The 7153-nt window shown below is 42.0% G+C and overlaps 1 pseudogene; it reads right to left on the bottom strand.

Annotated features, from left to right (window-relative positions):
- Positions 1-2652: 2652 nt before the first annotated feature.
- On the bottom strand, positions 2653-3557 carry LOC117362936 (annotated as a pseudogene).
- Between the last annotated feature and the right edge of the window lie 3596 nt (positions 3558-7153).

Here is a 7153-nt window from a genome sequence, read left to right as displayed (position 1 = left end):
CAGGTTTTTGGGTGTGTCTCATCTTAACCTATCGTTCCACAGTCTCTGGACTTTGTTAGCACATCTATAAACAGTCCTGTTCACCAGAGTAGTTTGGATTTAGTAACTTTCCCTAAGCTGCTTCAGCTTAGAGAGTTGCGCGGGGACAGAAATCCCACCCATCCCCACCCTTCCCCGCCAAAGTCCCACCCGTCCCCACCCGTCCCCGTGAGGAATCCCTCCATCCCCACCCGTCCCCGCGAGGAATCCCCTCCGTCCCCGCCCGTCCCTATAAACTTCAAAAATAGTTATTTCATTTAATTATGCTACTGAATTAAAGGCTCTGGTAGAAACCCATTTACAAATAAGCAAAAAGACTTTATTAATTTGAAAATATTAATTGGGAAGAATACATACTTTGCAAATGGGTTTCTACCAGAGCCTCTAATGTTTATAAATTTTTATCAACACAACTAATATACTATTTTATCCTGAAGTAAAATAAAAAAAAGAAATATAATTCTTTTCCTACCTTTGTTGCCTGGTTTCTGCTTTCCTCATGTTCTCATTCAATTCCTTCCATCCACTGTCTCACTTCCTTCTGCATCTTCCATTTGCTCTGTTACTGTGCCTCTCCCTTTCTTCCCCCTTCCAAATTGGTCTGGCACCCATCTTTGTTTAAGCCCTCCCTCCCCTCCGACGTCAGCGCTGACGTCGGGAAGACTTCCGTTCGGCTCTGTGCTGCAAGCAGAGAAGGTAGGGAGAAGAAGAGCCGCGCGACTGGGTACATCCAGCCCCGCAGGAACCCCGCGACCCTCGGAGGCATCCCCACGGGATCCCCGCGACCCTAGGGGGCGTCCCCACGGGATCCCCGCGACCCTAGGGGCATCCCCATGGGATCCCCGTGACCCGAAGGGGGAACCCGCGGGATGCCCGTGGATCCCGCGGGATTCCCGTCATCCCCGTTCCCGTGCAGCTCTCTACTTCAGCTCTGTAAACCGTATTCTCTTCTTTAGCACAGAATTTACAAGGTCCGTGCAGGCTCTCAGCACTGCTCCCTGCTGTGCCTTTCAAGTAATTAATTATGCACAGCTGTGAGGAAGAATGCTTTCGGCTCAGCTTGGCTGCTAGCAGAGAGAACAAAAAAAATGCCAACACATTTGCTAGCTTTACAACTAAAGCTTTCAAGCAGCAATTCACAGTTCCTTATCAGCAGGGAGAGAACTACAACTCCCCTTTAAACTATCACTGGCATAACAGGTAGTTTCACTATTGTGGACACAGGCAATACCCATCCCCTTACTGCTTATCAATATCCATGGACACCTCCTCCGGTCCTACCAGACTCTCCTGGATTTTCATGGGTTCCCCTGGGGTTCCTTCCTCACTCCCTGGGTCAGCAGTAAGCTCTTCTGTGTCCAACATTTGCCAGTTTTGGTTCAGCTCCTCAGAATTCCATTGAGGAGGAGAGGGTTCTCCACCGAGCACACCCTGAAGCCTCCTCGGCTCCTCCTCCTCCTGAAGCCTCCTAGCTGCTCTCTTTTAACCCCCTCTAATTCGCCCCTCCCTGCTCTGATGAGGGGGAAGGGAGAGAAAACTCTCTGCAGCTGTGCCTGTCTCAGTCACAGCTTCCTGTGCTGAGACTGGCCTTCTGGGAGCTGTAGTTTCTTAGCTCCTGGGATAGTCCAAGTGAAGTCAGCTTTTCATATTCTGCAGGGCCAACCTGACCAGCTCTCCTGCCTCGGGGACTACCTACCTTCTTCACCACTGTGTCAAAGCTAGGGATAGCGCTAGATTTGTCACAACATCATTTTCCTTAAATAACTCCCATAATCCAAAACAAAAACCCATTTTAACCTTCCCAATCCCACCCTACCCCCCCACCCAACCCCCCTCAAAAATATATATTTATCCCCTCCTTGCACCTCCAAACATAAACCACCCTCCCCAACCCCCCCCCCCACACACAATGACTGACCTAGAACACACATTGGAATAACAAACCCTAAAACCCCTCCCCCAGGCAACTATTATTCTTCTTTATTATTTTAAACATTTCCTAAAAAATTCATGAAAACTTATCAAATATTTATAAAATCATTCTTCAATACCATCTCATATACCTAAATAATCATTACATATTCAATTTATAATATAGATCCAAATCCTAAAATTAATGTATATAGATTTTCTATAACCTAATCTAAATATCATCCAAATATAAATACAAGAATATTTGTAAATACAATCCTCAAATAAATATATTCATAACAATAGTTAATTACCCCCCCAAATATCTCATTCCTTAATCATCATACCCACTTATACCCCAGTTCCCTTCATTTCATAATCCCACCATTAAATCCATTTAATCAATTAAAAACTATTCCATATATGTAATAATTATTACCAATCATAAGTTAATATCTGCCCAATGTATAATGATAATAAAACTTCTAAAAATAAATAATTCCCCTAAAAAATGTAATATATCCCAAAAACATCTCTTTCCTCCCAAAATTCCATTCAATAATCCATATTTCTCAATAATCAATATCTTTTAATCTGAAAAATATCATATCTTTCAATATAACTATATATTAATCCAATATATGACCTTTAAAATTTCATATTTATGCATAATCTAAAAATTTCATTAAATCAGGAAAAATTTTAGTACTGAATGTTCTTGTCTGCCATGCCCATGAGCAGCTGCCTGAAATCTTGCCCCTTGTTGCTTTGCCATCTCTCCATTTCTGCTTTCAGGTCGGCATTGAAACATTCCACCCGATCCTGGCACCTTTCAACATCTATGGGCACTCCAGCTCGCTCCTCTCTCTACAAAGCTGCATCTTCCAGTTTTTCCTCATATTCTGCTTGGACTTGATCTCTTTTCTTCAATACATTCTTCATAGATTCAGTGTAGAGAATATATTCTCTGAGTATGGGCAGGAAAATTTCTGTCATGTCCTCTGTTAGTTCTTCAAGAGCTGTGCTACAGTTACCAATGCAGGTGGATACTCCTTCTAGTGGCTCCATCAACTCCACCTCTAACCCAGCCCAGGTGGAATAAACAGGGCCATATTCCCTTAGCTCTGCCAAGTATTCTACTTCCTCCTTGATAATGCGCTGTGCAATCCTGTCAATAGTGCCATGCTTCAAGGCAAAAGTATCAAGGTAGTCTCCCATAGCAGCAAACTCCATCAGTCGACTTCTCAGCTTCTAGCCCCCTATGACGTATTTTACTGATTCACCCATTTTGGACAGTAGCTATTTAGATCCTTGGCTGTGAGAAACACGCTGACGTGTTCATTAAAAGAGAGCACAGGGTGATCAGCAATCCTTTTCAGGAACTTATCTAAAGCTTTTCTTCTGGTTTCAACAAACTCTTCAGAGAAATGGTCAACAACACCTTTAACCACAAATTTTTCAGGCAACGGGGGAATGAGATGGGATGGCTGCGAGTCTTCAAGTTTATTTCTCAGCCAGTCAAAGTCCTGGTACCTTCTGCGCACGCAGTACTGTGGCAAGTCAAACTCTGCCCTGGTGGTCTTTGTCAGATTGTCTTCCATGGACATCAAACACCAAAATTTTTCCACCATAAAATAAAATCCATTTTGCTAATATAGTCCATTTGCAAAAGTGAAGTTCATTCATAAATTTATTTTCTCAAAAATCTTGTATGTAAACTCCACTCCATAATATCTAGAAATTGATTCTTCTCTAGTCTTCTTTTCTTCCTACAAGCATAATCCTTCATGTAGACATTGATTCTTCCTGTGAAAGAAACTCTTTTAGTTTTACAGGATCCTGAAAATATAAAGACTTGTTTCCATTAGACACTCTCAATTTGATGGATAATATAAGCCATAAGTGAATCCCTTTTCTTTCAGCTGCTGTCTCAGCATAAGGAACTGCTTTCTTATATTTGCAGTTGGTTTTGCAAAATCCGGAACCAGCAACAATTTAGAGCCCTTATAATTTAAATTTTTATTAGCTTTTGCCACTTTTAAAATTTCCAATGCTGGTTGAAAACGAAGAACTTTAAAAATCAATGGCCTTGGGCCAACCTGGCTAGCTGAACGCTTTGAAGGGATTCTATGTGCCCGTTCTATTTCTAATGGCCACTTTGAATTTAACTGAAGCAGCTTAGGCAGTAAATTTTCTAAGAATTGTATAGCGTCTCCCCCTTCCAAATTTTCAGCCAATCCAAGTATTCTTATGTTCTTTCTCTTTCCTCAGTTCTCCATATCAATCAGTTGATTTTTGAGAAGTTCCACAGACTGTCTTTCTGTTTCACACTTTTTCATTATAACTTCCACCTGCTCGATTTTATCTTCAATCAGCAACATTCTCTGATCCATAAACTGCATCTGCTGTTTCAGGCTGACAACTTCTTTTACTTCCAAGATTTTATTAGTGTTATCCTGCAGCATAAGCTTAATGTTAAACAGCTCCGCCATAATTTCAGTTTTTTCAGTCACCTCCTCATCTTCAAACAAGATCGGCACCTTTGACGGCGTCAGCTGAGTAGTATTTGATCTTTTAGCGGTGACTCCCGACATACTCGGCTTCTCAGACTTATTCTGCCGCGTTGTCGCCATATCCAACAGAGATTTCAACTTTTTTAAGAAAGGAGCAAAGTTATTGAAACCACGTTTTCTTTCAAATAACTGCCTGGGCTTGAGGAGCTCCGCGGTTATGCCACCATCTTGCGTGCTCTAAGCCACGCCCCCATTGCCTGGATTTCAACAAACAAGTTTCAACAACCATGGGACTGTTTTCTAACTTCTGCTTTTAGGAGTTAGTCCAGATAAGTGCACTTTATCTGTTAAAGAGTATATCAGTTTACCAATAAGTATATCTTTATCCTGGCAGTGTGAATTTGGGAGTTTGATACACTAACTGCTGTTCATTTGTTGATGTCAGTCCTCTGAATTTTATATATATGTGTGGTTTTGTATGTTCTTTATATTGACTATTATATTAGAAAGTAATAAAAGTTGATTAATATATTTATTTAAAAGAAATTCTTTGTCTAATAGAGTCGGGTAATTCGATTTTATTTTGGATTCTCTTTACTTATTTATGATCTTTTCTGTGCTTATGTACAGTATAACATGATGTACAGTATTCTGCTGTAAATTTTTCTACAAGATAAACCTACAATGGGTGACATCTCATATACAAGTCTTATACAGTGTAGAATTGGATGAAACCAATTTAAAGCTGTTATGCAGTGGAGATGTTTTGGTGACATTTCCTAGAGCAGCAAAGTAGTGGAAGAGGATGAGGGAGCTCCTGTTGGGATATTAACAGTGGTGTGCAGTCAGGGCCTTCAGGGGATTCAGTGAAGGTTCTGACTGCAACTGCCAGCTCTGCAATATTCCAGCTCCTTCTTACCTCCTGGATCTCCTCCGTGCTGTCCAACGCAGTCCTGAGCATCATGCCAGCATCATGCAGTGTTCTAGTGCAGTCTCTGACATCCTGATGTCTCCAGGACACAGAATCCCCTCAGGCTGACCAATCAGAAGCCAGGCTCCCCATCCATAGCGTGCTGCCAGGACTGAATCCTGCAGGCATTTTGTTTTCTGTTTTGGTTTAATTTGATTGGTCAGACTGGCAGAATTTCTGAGCCTATCCAACCAATCAAATTAAAGTAAATTAAGTAAAACAAAAAACCCTGCCTTTGAAATTCGCTCCAGGCTCTGAATCCTCTATGGCAGAACGCACTCAAGTACTGTCTGTGTCTGTGGTTTTATAGCCACTTACAGACACAGCAATTTGGAATATCTGTCACCAGCTTATAAGTCTTGATTTTTGATTTTGGTATGTACTGCTGGAATTTGAGTTCTACTGCTTTTAGTATATTATTAGCTCATTGCTTTATTTCCTTATTCCAACTGGTTATAGGTGCCAAAATAAGGGAGGGGGGGCATGGGAGCCAATGGTCTAATATCTGGCAACTAAAATTCAATGCAAAGAAATGCATTTGGGGATTAATAATCGGAAGGAGCCATATGTACTGGGAGGTAAGAGACTGATATGCACAGATGGAGAGAGGGACCTTGGGGCGATAGTGTCCAAAGATCTAAAGGTAAAAAAACAGTGTGACAAGGGGGAAGGATGCTGGGCTGTATAAAGAGAGGCGTAACCAGTAGAAGAACGAAGGTATTCATGCTCCTGTACAGGTCGATGGTAAGACTCCACTTGAGAGTATTGTGTTCAGTTTGGAGACCACATCTGGCGAAGGACACAAAAAGGATTGAAGCGTAGAACTTATGGTTACGCAGTTAAGAAGCACGATGTTATGTTATGTTTAATATATAACAATCTCAGATCACCATAAATAAATATAGAGCAAATTAAGAAAACATTTTTCATTGTTTCTAACTTGAAATGAGTATTTACAGAGTCTTTAATTGCTGAAGCCAAAGCTGCCTGTAAAAGAGCTACCTGAGTATTTAACAGACAATCACTTATCCAAAGCAGTATGATAAGCATTTACATTCATACATTTCTCTACAGTCTCCTGACAAAAAGCCACATTAAGCTTTCTACATACACATTACCCCACAAACCAAGAAAGTGACACTCAAAGAACCCGTAATGTCAAGATTACAACACCAGATATTATTCCTGGTGGAATTCTGCGTAACTGAACAGTGCAGAATTTGCACAGAATTCCCCATCCACGCAGAATTATGCACATGCTGTGCAGAATTCTGTAGAAATCTGTTCTGCCCCTGTCCCTATCCCCTCCTTCTCCTTTGCGCGGGTCTGGCCTTTCTCCCTCCTCTTGACCCCCCCCCCCCAAGAGATCAAACATACCTTTGGGACTCCCAAGGAAGCAGCAGTGGCAGAAGCTGGATGTCAGAGGCAGTGCTATATCACTTCTTGCAGATGCATAATGTGGCAGAGTGAAGGTCCTGGCAGGGCTGGCCACAAGAAGTCTGTTCACAGCACTGCCTCTGCCAGCTGACTGCCACTGCTGCTTCTCCTTTGGCCTTAGGTATGTGTGATCTCATGGGGGTGGGAGTTGGTCACAGAGAGAGAGACCAGACCCGCACAGGGAAGAAGGAGGGGATAGGAACATGGATGCTAGACCACAATTTTTGGGGGGGATGGAGAAGGGAACATGGATGCTAGAACTATGGTGGGGGAGAGGAGAGAC

Source organism: Geotrypetes seraphini, chromosome 6, assembly GCF_902459505.1.
Source record: "Geotrypetes seraphini chromosome 6, aGeoSer1.1, whole genome shotgun sequence".
Taxonomy (NCBI): domain Eukaryota; kingdom Metazoa; phylum Chordata; class Amphibia; order Gymnophiona; family Dermophiidae; genus Geotrypetes; species Geotrypetes seraphini.
Note: the sequence above shows the minus strand (reverse complement) of the source record. Positions and strands in the feature narration are given on the sequence as shown.